Source organism: Cupressus sempervirens, chromosome 1 (genome assembly GCF_028749045.1).
Source record: "Cupressus sempervirens isolate cs-2001-9-10 chromosome 1, ASM2874904v1, whole genome shotgun sequence".
NCBI lineage: Eukaryota > Viridiplantae > Streptophyta > Pinopsida > Cupressales > Cupressaceae > Cupressus > Cupressus sempervirens.
The window spans coordinates 551,989,886-552,007,082 of record NC_143118.1 but is presented as its reverse complement, the minus strand read 5'-3'; positions in this window follow the sequence as shown (position 1 = coordinate 552,007,082).

The window sequence follows — 17,197 nt, the reverse complement described above, 5'->3', positions numbered from 1 at the left end:
TGGTTTGAGACTATTGTGAACTATGATGTGTGCCCACCCATAGGAGGTTGTGTAGAATATTCAACCATGGTTTGGATCCTCTAAAATGTTATGATCACCGGATTAAAAAAGGAATATTCCCTATGAATATTCCCTGCAGGGGCTAGGGTTTCACCACCCAATTCCTGCAAAAAAAATTTCTCTGCAGGCCTAGTAGGCCTAATTTTTTTTTCAAAAAATATAGTTCAAAAATTATAGAGAAAATAAAATCAATAGATCCAAAAAATAACTTAAGTAGATCTGAAAATGGTCATATCATACTTGCAGATCAGGCCTTCGAGTTTCGGTTTGCAAAAATTTCTTTTGCCTCAAATTTGACTATAGCCTAGCGGCATAGGCAAATTTATACTCAATTTTCATCAAATCGACGCTCCAGACATAATGGTGAGGTCCACTTTGGCTTTATACACTTCCAATATCTGTGGATACTCCAGATTTGGATCTAGGTGTCCTTAGAGAGGTGAAGCAAGAATGGTCTCCAATGGCTATGAAATGACACTCCTACAGCTCTGATACCATGTCAAAATTTGGTGTAGCTCTGATAACATGTAAGAATTTTCCTTAGGGAAAAATTCACCCAAGACCAAGAAGCACAATAACTAGCAAAAAATAGACCAACAGAGTATGATCAGCATGACAATATGATATTCAATTGATTGATTATAGTACACTAGAGGTGCTTGTATATTAAGGCCTCTATGATGCATCTAGAATGTCTAAGAGTTAGCAATATGATAAGCTCCACAACTAAGCACATGTCCACCAGGAATAGATTATCCTCCATTGAGCACAAGAGTGAGTGCAATGACGAGAGGATAAGCCTAAAAAGGTGTGTCACATAAAAATATTGTTGTAGACACCATGTTCTTAATTAGGAGTGTGAACAACTGTGTTGTCAACATGACAACTCAATTGATTATACAAACTGTAGTGTTGTAGACACCATGTGCTAAATTAGAGTTGGTTACTCTTGTGTTGTCAACAAGACAACTCATATGAGTACGCAAACTCCTAGGTGTCTAACCTAATAAATAATAAAATTATGCATTTATCCTAAGTAAACTTAAGTAAAGTGTAAATAATAATTATTCACACTAACACTAAGTCTATCATTCATTTTCATAAAAAATATTTTCTTATGAACCACCACTCATAAAATATGAATCAATGAATCTGATTCAAAAACTACACAAAATATAGACTTTTTAAAAGTAAAAAAAAAAATTATATGTAATGATGGCATACATTGATTCAACTAATGAAGAGGGTAGGTTGTCCTTCACATTGTACATACACATATTGATTTACTCATAATTTTTTGTTTAAAGGCTCTGACACATTTCATCATAGTGTGATTCTCCTTGAATTTGCGAGGAGACTTCTACTACTTTGTGGTTCTGCTCTTTGTCTCTCTTATTACCACCAACTGGTTAAACTTTCTACAAGATTAAATGTCACCAAAGGAAAATATATTTAACTAGATGGATTATCTAACATATACATGTCATCCACTATAGGAATACATCCATGCATGGCCTCATAAACCTACATCTTATAGGTAAGATCTAAAAAAAACCCAGCGTGAAACAATTTTTTTCTCTAGGATTCTCAAAGAAGAAGCAAAAATCAGTCTTTTATTTCTTTTGTGAAAATAAAGAGATTGCAGGGGAGTGTGCTAAGGAAATAAGATCCCTTAGTTTAAGGCTCTTGGTTGCAATTTTTGAATCTATGGGGCAGGATTCTGATTATTTAAATAGAGTCTTTAACAAGCATAGGTAGGTGATGAACATAAATTACTATCCACCATGACCTAATCTAGATCACACACTTGGCATATCACCACATTCAAATGCAGGAGGCATCAATATTCTCATGCAAGGTATTGTCAGTAGCCTGCAAGTGCATAGAGATGGAAAATGGGTTGTAGTAGAACCCATACCTAATGTATATGTGGTCAACTTAGGAGATAAGATGCAACTCTATAATAATATATATGATTTCATTTTAATGACTTGAAATTTTGTCTAATACATAATAGTAACATTTAAGAAATGTGGTGTAAATGATTGAAAATATGATGTTTGGAATTATATGCTACTTATAAGATTATTTTGGAATCAACTATGTCTCTTTTCTTGTATAGAGTTCTAGATCACATCAGTAAAATCATAACTCTCTTATTCCCAATGATGGAATAAAATTATCTAAAACATCAATACAAAAAGATACAAAGCTGATTTTAGAAACAATCTTGTAAATACCATATGAATTGTGAAAAATGCATACCAATTATATATAATATTATTTTTCATCAGAGTGAATGATATGAAAGAAAATCTAAATTAGTATTGATGTGAATGATAAAGCAGATGAATCTGGGTTCTTGATATAGATTATTGATTTTCTTCCCTATGATTTTGAATCTATATAAGATATGCTTTCTTATCCTCTCACATGATGAGAAAAATATGTATTATACTTATGTTTTTGGATGAGATTGTGTGTTTTTTTTGGTGATGAACATTTTCAGTCATATTCAATGATTCTTAAGCTCTCTTATTCATAGAATATGATTTGAAAGATTGATAATACAAAACACATAATATCATCCAAAAACATAAGAATATGGAACTTACAAATTTATTATCATTAAGCATATATATTAAAACTAAATTCATAATTTCCCCATTGTTCAAAACTTCATTTTTTATGGGCTGAATTTTAAAATGATTTAGTGTGACAATTTGGACTTTTTGTTCAAAAATCCATTGTTGAACTCAACTTCATATTTACATTATTTCCAAAATCAAGATAGGTTAGCAAGTTAAAATAACGATGTAATGAATTTGATTCATAACACATGCTGCTGCAATAAAATTTTAATATTTTGCTCCAAAGAATAGAGTTTTCTCTTTTAGAAAAATAAAGTGCTTTTGTTAGATTTTGTATATTGTTGTCAGTATTGGATTTATTCATTTGTTTCCAAAATTGGGGTAGGTTAGCAAGTTAAAATAATGATGTAATGAGTAAAATATGATAGAGGAAAAATAAAGATGCACCAATTCATCATAACAAATGAGATTGACATACTAAAATAAGTCTCAACACATTCACACATGTTGGATTTACACATCTCTCCTTCCTGTTTTTGGCTCACAGAAGGTTACTTGCACAAATGACATAAAAAGTTATAACCTGATTATGAAGACACCAAGTATTGACATAGAATTCACCTAGCCTCCTAGGAAATCTCAAATCAACATTATCTAATTTATCCATATTTGACAACCACATCTGTAGGAATAAACTTGCATGCCTAATTTGTCACTATTTTGTAATAATTAAATTCATCTACCATTCATCAACATCCACTACAACATTTGGGGTCAAATTGCGATGATAATTTGTGATGAAGGTCAAATTTGTGGTGATTTTCATGTTTATTTTGCAATTTTCCCTGATGCCATCACAATACTGATGTAATCATCTTAATTGCAATGCCTAATATCTAAAGGTACCTCCCTAAGGATGGAGGTTGGTGACTATAATATATTTTGGTGAAAGAAGTATGGTGTTATGGCTTTGGTTGCAGCCTAGCTGTGGGGGGCTCAGATTGGGCCATTTGTTTTATCTGAATACTTAGCCTTACTTAAAAGTTCAATAGAATATCTCCCAAAGTTTTTTAGCGATGGAAATCAATACCTTAATGATCACATTAAAGCAACTATGATCACCTATCATATTCTTGGTGTGTAGGAAGAGAACTTGTTTGTCAGACTGTCTGTAGGGAGTCTCATTGGGAGCAGTACTAATTGGTTTCAAAATTTTCATAATGGTTGTATCACTTGCTGGAGTTACCTTGAGGTAAAATTTCTCCAAAGATTTATACCTGTAGTTGATGTTGCTAAGTTATTATTAAATTTCTTTCAAATTTAAAATAAGGAGATTGAACCTATGAGGGATTTTGTAGATAGGTTCAATAGGTGTGCTGGTAAAATTCCCCAAAATAGCCAACCAAATGAAACTAATCAACTATGTTTTCATTGCTGCTTTACAAACTGAAATCGTGTTTTTGTTAAAGTGCTAGAGAGTACAAACATTACAAACTTTGCAAGATGCAAAAAGGGAGGCTATTAGTTTAGATGATGACATGATTCTAAGTGGAATGAAGTATGAAGAAATTGCACAGGCACAAATTTTTCTTTATGATAAACAAAATTATCCGAAGGTAAAGCCTAAATAGAAAAGGCTCATTCTCAAAGTAGTAAAATTGGCACCTCCTATTCATCAAAGTCTAATAGTTTTCAATGATGAAGATCTCCTAATCCCTCCTATGATTGAAAGAACTCCCTATAGTATAGCTAAATCCTACCATCTACATGTTGATTATGATGATGAGTATGCCTCATAGTCAACTAAATCAATAATTGGCCTTGATATACTGACCATTGAACAATGCCTGGAGGGTGAAAGATCAAATGAAAACTTATTAGGATATTTTCAAACTTTAGAGTTTGATTTTTTTTTTTTTGTGACTTCTAATGTTATTTCACCAAATAAGGATCAAAATACACAAGAAAAGATTGATGACAAATACTTTTCTAAAAATATGGCTGATCACACAATGCAATATCTATCAAAATGCTTGGATGGCTCTTCCTATGAGCATGAACTTGATTATAAATTATTCTTGTTTGATCTTTTGGAGACTAATGAAGCATTATTATAGCCTAAAGCACCAAATGATAGCCAAGAAGTGGAAAAGGATTCATATATCTTTCAGTCCCTTTCAAATCTTTTCTCCTCTCTTCCTTTGGAAGAATTGGTGCAACAAATTATAATGGAAAAATCACATGGGAAATCCAAAATTCAAAGGACTCAAGGTATGGCAAAAATTGTTGACATTTTACCTACATTTGTGAAAGGAAATGTTGACATGAATAATGTGGAAGAAAATCTTGAATCTATATTTATTTTCCCTCCTTTGCATTCAATTTCCATACATGAGTTAAAAATTACATTGGCCATGTTGCTCACTTGTGTACAAAACATTCTTCCATTCTATCAAGAATTGATTTGGAAAGGCTCATACTTTTTCCATTTTGTAAATGGTTACATTTAGTTTTTTGGGGTTTCCCCTCTCCATTAAATAACCACTCATTTTTGCAAATTTTGGCTTGTTTGTTTCCTATTTTTTTTGTTGTTGCTTCCCTTCAAGAGTTGCATCATCTTTGAATATTCCCCCTCTCCTTGAGTCAATCCATATTTTGAAGATAAAGGCCCTGCCATTGATTGGAAACATATTGTGTTTACCCAACCTCACTATCCAAAGTTATTGGAGCCATGCATTGAAATATAATAATACCCTAAAGTCAATCAATGTCTCTTTTCATTAATCGAGCAAATATATATTTTTCCAACTACACAGGCTCTAGACATTTCACTTCAAGAAATTAGGGTTCTTTGAAAAATAAATGATGATGAGTTGGTATAATGGAATAATATTCATCTTTGTCATCAATTAAATATGTGGATACTAATATTAACATTCGAGGGTTTCGTTCAACATTTGGCATACATAATAGTTTGGCAACATTGTAAAGGCTAAATGTGTGGGAAAATATTTGGTGCCAAACTATAGTTAAAATAAAGAATATCTTTGGAAAAAGGAGTATATTTATTGGTTGGAGACTTGGAAGCATTCTGTATTAAATCATGGCTCATATTTTACCTATAGTTGGTCACTATTCGGTCTTTTCATTTGATAGTGTGGATCAACTACTCATATAAAAATGTTATAGAATTTTTACCTATATAGAGTTATAGAAAATTTGGAAGTGTGGATTAGCTACTCCTATAAAAATGTGTTGATGTCAACAAATATATAGGACAAGTGTACCTAGTTAATCGGGTGTATATGGGGAGATTTATTTTGGTCATCATACATCAAGATGATTCCTTCAAAGTTAAATATGTTAGGCTGAGACATTAAATATTTGTGCTACTAAGTCAGATAATTTCTCATCAAGGAAATCAAAAATGTTATCAATAGAAGACAATGAATTATATTAAGGTGTTGGTATGAAATTTTCATGCTTAGAAGCTACAATCAGGTTACATGTGAACACATCAAATGTGATCGATCAAAAGTGATAGTAATATCTATGTAGAAATTGTGTCCAAGGTTAAAATAACCCAGCTATGCTCACCCCTCTACATTGATTTACCACTTTCAAGCTAGATAAATATATGAATGCGTATAACCTATGAGATATTTTTTGGATTTGAGGAGGGTTGCTTGATCAATCACATGACCATACAGACAAAATCACTTGTCATATCAAGTGGGTTGGATCAGATGCAACAATACCAAACAAATCAAAGTGTAGTGATTGATATAAACAATAGTGATTCATGGGCCATGGAGGTTGCTTGAAGATAGTATGATTCTAATTTGTAAAGTTTGACATTTCTTCTCCACCCAAAGAAAGAGAAACAAGTGAAGGAAGAACCCATTGTATATCAGTTGGTCATTATAAGAAAGAAGCTTTGAATTAAAGGCACATTGAATAATCTAATTTTACCATCAAAGAATATAGTCACTTTCATGCAGCTGAGACTCCATCATTTTACCAGATGTTTGTATAGTTAAGTCAACATATGGGTGCAACTTCATCAACCTAAGGTAGTCCAAGGAAAAAAATTCATTGATGTTGTACATAGTGTTGTGTCATAGGGTGGAAGAGCACTCATTCATGAATTTGCATTGGGTTGTGCTCAAGAGCTTCTATTGATTCTTGATGAATATTGAGTAGTACATCTGTAGCATAATAATATTCCCATTTACCTCGCTCAAAAAGTGGCATATGCAATAGTAGACATCCTACCTAGCTGTCAGCTATAACAAACAATAGAAGTAGTCTTGCATATCCATCATAATGTAATTTGTGAACCACTATCAATAACATCTATCCCCAATGGTTCTTTAGAAAACCATTTGTTTTAAGGCATGAATGCTCTTGATTGGTAGTGCAGGTCACCATGCAGTGAACACAATTCTTGAATCATCAAATTTGTCTAGTATGGTTTATAATCAACATAGATGGAAACTAGACTATTGGCATGTGCAATTCATCAATTGTGAAAGGCTCGATGAGCATCCACGTACCTTGCTGATATTAGTATGCAGAGGCTAAATTGGGAGGAACAATTTTTAATGGACTGAAAACACAAATGATAGTGTCATAATGATAGTGCTCTTTTATGTAGATGTCTGCTCTAATTTTAGCTCACGTTTGAAGGTTTCCAATTTTGTGGAGTACAGGTTAACGGGTCTAGAAATCAATTCAATAGTATATATCATTTCAATATAAACCATATTTTAAAGGTTGATCTATGAAATCAGAGTTAATGCAAGTAAGTTTTGAATATTCTTGTGAAAAAAGGTATGTAGAGGCACAAATAAATGCAGATCTTACACTGGTCTGAAAGTACTACAATGAGTAGTGGCATCCTCCAACAATGAAGCCTAAACTCCTTTGATGGGATCCTTGGCAGTGATTGTTCCACATGAACTAGCATTTGAATAGAGGGTTCAGATCTCCATGAATTTGGAAAGGCAGATTAGGTTTTGGAGTTCTTAAGAAATTTTTGACAGTTTTGGGAAGAAACAACTTTTGATCCATGTTATGTTCTCTTCTTGCAAACTCTACTTGATGAGCAATTGCGCAGAAAAGATTTTATCAGAAACACAAAGTGATTGGTGACTCTATGACCCAATAAGTAGGACACTAGATAGTAGCATACAAAGATTCTAGAGTTCTCTACATCCTGACATAGAATGTAGCTGCCAGAGAGAGCCACTATTACCTAGGGTTTTAAAACCCTAAGTATTACCCCTCCTAAACAATCCAAAATTAAAAAAAACCTTCAAAGCAAAAAAATTATAAATTATTTTGCATTATATTTAATTATTTAAATAATTAAATATTAATACTTGCAAAATAATTAAATATCACATTTTAATATGATCTTTCACATAATTAATTCTTTAATTCCCAAAGAATTAATTATTACTATTTTAATGTGATATTGAAGGTAAAAATGATAAATAAAGTTGGTGGGGGTAAGGTAATGTAAAAAAGAATTTGAAATAATTAATTATTTTGGCAAAATGAAGTTGTCAAAGGAATTGATTAAAGTTGAAAAGAGTTGTAAAAATAATTAATTCTTTTATAAGAATTAAGTATTATAGTAAAGGGCCAGAAAAGACAAAAAAGTTTGGTAAGAAGTTGTGGTGGTTGCTCAAATTTTTGAAAATTTATTTAATGGGGGAAAAATCATTTGTAAGGTCTTCTTTTGGGGTTTGTAAGTTCTAAAGCTAAGACTACAGAGAAGGAGTACAATTTGTAACAGGGGAAGAAGATTTGTTTTATGTAGATGGATTGTAATAAAGGGATGGAACAATACTATTATTGTTTTGTCATTTTTTTGAAATAAAGAGGAATATATGTGCTTAGGCCCTATGGCCTATATATTTATATTTCTAATTTGGAAGGATATTGAGTCCTTTTACTTCTATTTTAGATGCAGTCTTGTATTACTACATTGAATGTGATGTATGTAGTCTTGTGGTCATGTACTCACATTTTTGCATAAAGATATATCTCTCTCTCTCTCTCTCTCTCTCTCTCTCTCTCTCTCTCTCTCTCTCTCTCTCTCTCTCTCTCTCTCTCTCTCTCTCATAATATGAAAGATTGGTTAGGTAGTCTTGTGGCTGCTTATTTGTCTTTGTCTTTCTATTTAGTTTATAAATCTAGCAATCATATTCATCCTATGTCTATGGATGAATGTTAGAAAACCTTAGTACCTTTAGGTTAAAGGTATATCCTATAATTAAATCATTGTAAATCTCTAATGAGGGAGCTATACCTCTTAATTTAGAGGATAGTTATCAATCAATGATAATTGATCCAACTGTTAGTGCATTTTGTCTTTCCTAATTTGGCATGTTGAGTTCTTGTTTATGTTTCTGTCTAAAGGAAAAATCTATTGTACTTAAATCATCTAAGAAATTGTCTTACCAGCAAGTAGCAGTTTTGACATTAGTGACAAAACAACGATTGAAACACATTCTCATATTGTTATCAATCTATTTTCAACAGTTCCATTCTTATGAGAAAAGCTTCCCTCTCTATGAGGAAATTCATGGTAATTACCTCCTTTTCTTTCTCCAAACATACACCTTTGGCATCTTCCTCTACAACCATCTTCCTAAGTGTTTCAATCTTAGTTAATAGGTCATCAAGATCTGTAGATGTAGTTTTTGAATCTATTGAATCATCTAGATCGATGAGATTTCTTTTAACATATGGAATTTACTCAAGGTTTGGTCTAATATCTAGGGTGTTCTTATATCCCCATAGTTGATTTTCCCCTTTAGACATATTGGGTCTAAAAGTAGTATATCCTATGGAAGAAATAGTTTTATCCTAGTATACCATTTCTTTAGGTAACAGGGTAATGAAAAATTCCCCTAGAATCCTAGTATTCTCATATTCAAAATTTAGGGATGAGGATTCTCTTTTCATCACATGTTGATACTATGAATAGGCTAAGCTATTATCTCGGGGCTTCCATGCATGGCTAGAATCTCCCTTTTTCTTAAGCTAGTTCTTCCTACCAACCTGAGGTAGTTCTATGTATAAAGGAAACTCTAGATTTTCCTTCATATATGCTCTTGTGTTTTTTCCTTCTATTAGCCATTTCAAACAATACTTAAACTATAGTACTAGCTACTAAACCTTTGATTGAGTCACCACCCACTTAAGAGAAAAAAATTCATATCACCTAAAAATAGAAAACTACCTCGAGGATAGAATGCTTGACCACAAATCTAACACAATGGTCCAGTACACAATACGATGCACTTTGGGAAATAAAAAATCTATCGCATAGAGAAGACACTACTTTGATGCATGACCTACAATACTTTGGGATACGATCCACATCATGTACTTCCTAATGTATTGAAATTATGTTTTAGATTCTTAAGGTTTTTTTACTAAAAGATATCAATACAAGCTTCCCCAACAAAGCTGCCATTTTGTTGGCTTTTGATTTGACAAAATTTTAACAACCTTTTAAAAAGAAGAGAATAAGCAGGAATCAACTAAAAACCATGATAAGTATTTTTGAGAAACAATTTAAAAGGGCCAACTTACAAGACCATGTAACACCTTCTTCACTTTGTGTTGGAAATGTTATGACAAGCTAAGTTACTAAGAGGGGAGGGGTGAATTAGTAACTTAAAAAACTTTTAGCCCAATTGGCAATTAATCCTTTATATGAATTCTGATCTAACTTTATGCATGAGAAACTAAAAAACATGAAAGCATACATAACACTTTGATACAAGATTCCATGACCCAGAAACTTCCAAATAGAAAGTAAAACTAGAGTGGGGATGATACCCACAAGCATTAGTACTATAGTATAAAGTTGGCCTATTAAGGCTTACATTGATAACTTTTGATGATCTTCCCTGTTAGGAGCAATAAGGACTTCTAGGTCCACCTTTTGAAAGGATTTACAAACATACAATAAAGTATGCAATCAGTAAAGATATTTACATAAGACTATTAGGTCTACCTTGTTAAAGGATTTGACTAATCCACCTGTTAGGATGAAATAGTAGCTGATCTCTGATTTGCAACTTGGTTTGTTGAATGAGATTCCTACGAGTCTACAAATCACCTTGCTATGATAGATGAATCTTTGTTGCTCCTTATACTATTGTAGCCTTTGTAATTCACTCTTCTGCTTTTCTATGATGATTACATTACTTCCTATTCAATTCCATACATACATTATATGTGATATAATACATTACATATATATCAATCTAGTTACATAATTACAAAGTTGGCCCCAATATAAGTTTACACAAAATATTACAAAGTCATCCAAAGTGTAGAAACTCAGGCTTTGAAGACTGACTCAGTGAGGTTCTGATACACGACATCAACTATCATTTCTTGGCATTGTCATCCACTTGGTAGATGTAGAAGCTCAGTTCATACTGATCACTTCCAAGTAATCTTTAACTCGGTCTACATTAGTGACTCAACAAATACTATGAAACTCAGTATATAAACTAAATCACTTGGTTCACACTATATAGCTTGGTAAATGCAATCACCTCAAGCTCGATATAAACTAAGTCTCTTGGTTAACACTAAGTAGCTCAATCAACATTGTACTCACATCAAATCAACTACGAACTTGATAAACACTGTACAACTTGATTTACACTAGTAAACTTGGCATACACTAAAATTCTTTGGTTTACACTGCTGAACTTCAACTTTGTAGTAACTACTTGATTCAAATTGAAATCTATCCATAGGGCTCAATAGCAACTGTAGGGCTCATTAGCAACTAAAATGCTTGGTTAACACTATTAATTGTACAATATGCTCGGTATGAATTCAAAATCTAAATAAGTGTATGTCACTAATAACAAACATGACTAGAATGTCAACAATCTCCCCCTTTGGCATTAGTGACAAAAACACTTATCAGTCAAATCTGAATTATCCATCACCTTATATCTCCAACTCGGTAGAGTATGATATTTTTGAGATTTTTCAAATTTTTTTTTTAAAGGACACATTTCTGTACATGGTAATGCTTCCTTTGAAGATAATATACAATATACTATACATACAATATATATTTCTCCACACTTTTCTTACAGTTTTCTCCCCCTATCTTTTTACATCTTTCTGTTCTATATCATGTTATATCTTCTCCCCTTTTTTGAAATTAATGCCAAAGATTTATACTATATGTATTTACATAGTAATGCCAAAATGAGACAAGAAATCTGAATGTACCTTTAATATGATTACCAAAGTCTTGTCCCAATTCTCTTGCAAGATCTTGCATGTGTGCAATGCCACCTACACTTCTATTGAAAGTTCAATCATATGGTCTGCAATAGAGAAATTATTATCATGGATGAGAGTTTTTGAATAAGCAATATGATTTTGTAGTGCATCCATGTTAGGGAGTATCGTATTTTGAATATCTACCAAAATAGATCTGATTCTAGCTTCTTCTTTAAGCAATTCTGCCTACATATATATCAAAAAATTGATCCTTTTGAAATGGGAAAAGCTTGAACTTAGGTCAAGTTGTGATTAATGAGCACTCACCTTAAGATCCTCATCAATCTTAGATGATTTATCTTTTATTTCCTTTGTAAAACTTGGAATATCACATAATTTTCCAAAAAGTAAAGTTACATTTGTACAAGAAGTTTCAAGAGAACCCAAAATAGTAGATAACTCTACTTGGTGAATGGAAATATTTTAAGAAATAAGTTTTAAGACCTTATTCTCAAACTTATTTTTTGCTTTCTATAATAACTTATCTTGTCCATCTTGATCTTCATTATACTTCTGGACTACTTCTGCCAACTAATACAAAGTTGGCTAAGAAGAATTAATCTCTATACCTATAGCCTCTGCAAAAATATTCTTGGCATCCTCAATGATTTTGAATTCTTTATCTCTTTCCTCTCTTAGCCTATGTTGTTTGGCTTTGTTTTGAAGCAACTCTCTAAAGGTCTACATCTGATCAGGATTGAGTTTTGAAATATTCCAATTAGGAATCACAATTTCCTCATCATGATCAACATCCTCTTGCTTTTCTTTACCTTTACCCCAAAATTTTTTACTCGATTGAGGCTTGGTCTCAACTTTCCTTGCACTTATTTCTTGTGTACTTGGAATGGAAACAATAGTAGAAATAGTGGGGCTTGCTGCAAAAATTGATACTACACTTATTGTAGAAATATTAGTAGAAGTATTTGTTAAAGCCAAAATTGATGTATCCAAAACTGTTGTATTCAAAACTATTAAAGAGGGAAGAGTCTATAGCTCAGTAGATGAAGTAGTTGACACTTTAGTCAATTATGTGCTAAGTTGAACTGGTGAAAAGATTGATCGGATGCTTGTGCTTGCAGTGCTAGACGCAATTAATCTTGCAAATGTTGTCTCTGTGCTTGATGTTATCATTATTTTTCTTGGAGACTGAGGAAGTGAAGCAATAACTACTAAAACAATCTTGACTGGGCCAGTTTCCTCAACTTCTTATGTTTCTTCCTCAGTAGCCTCTTGCTTCTATTCCTCTTCATCATCCTCATTATCAAAATGTGTGACCTCTTCATCGTCTTTTTCTTCATCCTTTTCTTGATCATCATCTTCATCTTTTATCATTTATGTTGATTGAAAAATCACTTGGTCTGTGAAGAAGATAGATATTGTTCCATGTGTTTGTTGCATTCTTCACAACATGCTCTATATCTTTCAACAAAATAAGACAAGTGTTGAAGCTTAAAGTCACTTTTTCTTCATTTTTCTTCAAAGATTCCTTGAATTCCTTGTCAGTCAGATATGGCATCAGTTGCCTTAGGGTCTGCTCATGAATGTCCTTATCAATTTTCTTTGCATGTTCCCATATTGGCTTGATTTTATCCATTAAAGCATCTGGAATTTGCTGAGTGAGTTGGTCAGGAGAGTATTTCCATTTGCCCATTTTAGATATCAGAATATCTTCAATATGTCTTTTCTCATTAGCTATTCTAGTTTCATATTCTAATGCTTTGAAATTTGTTATCCCAAAACCTGATTCCAATTCCTTCATCCTCTCTTCAAATGTGGGTGGAGACCTCTTGAAAATTATTTCTCCCCCTTTTTTGTTTGCCTTCTTCCTAGAGGATCTCCTGGTGAATACTACAGTGGATGTCTTGTTAGGCTTGGTAATGATTACCTTGCTATTTTTCTTTAGTGGTTCTTCTTCCTTTGATTCTTCATCCTCCACTTCTTCATCTTCATATTTTCCCTTCGTCAACAAAATAGTAGGACTTGTTTTTAACTTGGCAATCCTTTTCTTGCCTTTGTTAACTACTCGAGGAAGCTTGATCTCTAGTTCTATTCAAGCCTTAGCCTCATCACATGTTCCAAAATATGTAGCATTGGGGACAACTTGTACATTAATCAGTGCCTTAATAATATCCTTGGTTTCATCAATATTTACATCATATCTTAGAGGTTTTACCCATGCAATTCTAGGCCTAACTGCCTGAATGTATACCTTATCACTATCCACCATAAAACATATATCATCCTTATACTCTTCAACTAGTTTCTTGGGGATTTAGTATCTATTATTCATTTTCTCCTTGAAAGCATCAAAATAATTATCCATAATACTGGTGTAATTTTCTCCCATCTCAACAATATTTTCATTAATCTGATAGAGTACCAGCACATCTTTCCTCCAAACAATAGTGTCGTTTGATGGAAAGAATTTTTGAACATAAAATAATAAGCATGTCAACAAAGAGCCAAACTTACATGGATTGTTATTTGATGTTCAGATGCTCTCCATGTTCTTGTTGAATTGATTCAACAGTAGCTCAACAAGGTCAGGAGAAAGGTTATTCTTGATAACTTTGTATGCCAAGTTAACTACTTCACATGATACATTATTCAACCTACTCAAACTATAGATCTTGTGTGCAAAAAAATGAATTCCACACATCAACTCCATGTTAGTGACATTGCTAATCTTCATTCCCCTACAATCCCACTCAGTTAGGGTTTTCTTCTCCTATTCAACTTGACCTAGGGTTTTTGTCATTTTAGCTTTAGCCAGAATTGGAAGACCAGTGATGCTATGAATCATCTTCTTTGTAATCAAAATAAGTTGTTCCAACCACAACTATCCATTATGCACATGGCTAAGAATATACCTAATCCACTAAACTTGGAAATCATAGGGCATGTGAGAAATATGGGTTAATCCTTTAGCCTTGAGATGTTGGTGCTCATTTTTCAAAACACCATCAACACATAACTCTTTTAAAAATTCATCCATTTCTAGGGTGCCAATATCTTGAATCACACATTTAAAATGAGAACTGATGTCATTGATGAATAATACCTTGGAAGGGATTTGCTACTGTGCTCCACTTGGGTCTATGGTTTTGGCAACTGTAGGAGTGAGCTTGAAGTCTAGTGCATTCTAGTCTACACCACGAACTAACATGTCTGACCCTCACTTCATCTTGTTGTTGGTTTCTATCATCTTCACTTACTAGGATTTTGAGAGAATTCAAAAATTTTGACAACAATTCATGCAAATCACTCGAATACTCTTGAAGATCACTCTGCACAATTTTCTCTCAAAAATTCATGGTGAAAATGATTTTGATTTCATTTGTTTTATCAAATTTCACCATAAATGTCTAGTATGAAAGTTAGACAGATTTGACAGACTTTCATCCACTTTGCTTGCATTGATTACTCAGTAAAGTCTTTCATCATTCAGTGACCACATGTAAAACTTAATTATTTCCAACCTCACTTGGTAGAGTCTACGAGCCAACCTCACTCAGTAAGGTAACTTGATAGTAACTGGTACCTTTTACTTGGTGATCCCTTTCACATCTTGAATGCTCATATGGATCTTTTGTCCTGACATTTGGAGCTTATTTAGATGTCTTATAAGGTAGCCTAGTTCCAATTTTCCTTTGAGAAATCAAGTGGAAATCATTGATCCAACTTTGGAACCCATTTTTGGCTCATTTATTTTCTGATGTTGTTAGCTTTTGCCTTCTTTTCATCTTCTATTCTTCTAGTATTCATACAGTTCTTGGCAAAGTGACCAAGTTCTATATAGATAAAACATCTTTTGGTAGTTTCTCTTTTCCTCATGTGATGTTTTACACAATTCATACCAATGTGTCCAAATTCTCCACACTAATGGCACCTGCACTAGGTGTTATAGTCCCAACCAAATATAGCTTTCACAATTTGCTCTATTGGATTCAATATCTTGGTTTTGCATTCTGATGATTTGTGCCCTTCTTACATTTGTAACATTTACCTTCAAATCTTGGTTTCTCTTTGCATTCATTTGCTCTATGACCATGTTGATTATAATTGTAGCATTTTCCATTAAATTTTTATTTCCCATTGCTCCAACATTTGTTTGAATTATGACCCATCTTACCATAGTGATTGCAAGTAGGTTTTTGGTTCCTTTGAGCTCCTTACTTGGATGATTCTCCTTCTTTTGTATATCCAATTCCTTCTTTTCCTTTTTGTCTGAAGTGAATTTTTTCATTTAACTGATTCATGTCTACTTGGGATTTCAACATTCTTTTATTGGTTTTCCTTTCAATTTTTAGATCATTCTGCAATATTTCATTCTATGATCTAAAGTTCATGATTTCTTCATTTGTGTTGGTGAGCTGATCAATGAAGTCTTCTTGTTGAAGGGATCAATGTTGAATTTCATTGTTATTTCCTTCTATCTCTCCTCTTATCTTATTTTTCTCTTTCATGACTTCACACAATCTTACTAACTAAATTTCTTGCTCTCTTCTTAGTTTTCATACTTCTTCTTGAAGAGTATTATTCTTTTCCACTAGTTCTTTGATTGCTTCATCTGAATTGCTTGGAACGATGTCTTCAATTCTTCCTTCAATGTAGAGTGAATCATTCATCTAGATTGCAAGATCTTTTCTTCTTTTTAGGGATTGGGAGAGTTTCTCTTTTTCTTTCTTGAGTTGTCCAATGGCCAATTCCAAATCTAGCTTCTCATTGTCAATAGCCTTGTCAAGTTTGAATACCTCCATTTCCTTTGATATTTGCTCAAGCCTATCAAAATTTTCACTAAGAACCACAATGCTCTGATACCAATTGTTGAAAATATTATGACAAGCTAAGTTATTGAGAGGAGAGGGGTGAATCAATAACTTCTAAAACTTTTTTCCCAATATGCAATTAATCCTTTATATGAACTATGATCTAACTTTATGCATGAGAAATTGAAAAACATGAAAGCATACATAACACTTTGAAACAAGATTTAGTGGCCTAGAAACCTTCCAAATAGAAAGTAAAATTGGGGTGAGGATGATACCCACAAGCTTTAATACGACAGTATAAAGTTGTCATATTAAGGCTTACATTGATCACTTCTGATGATCTACTCTGTTAGGAGCAATAAGGATTGCTAGGTCCACCTTGTGAAAGATTTACAAACATACAATAAAGTATGCACTCAGTAAAGAGATTTACAT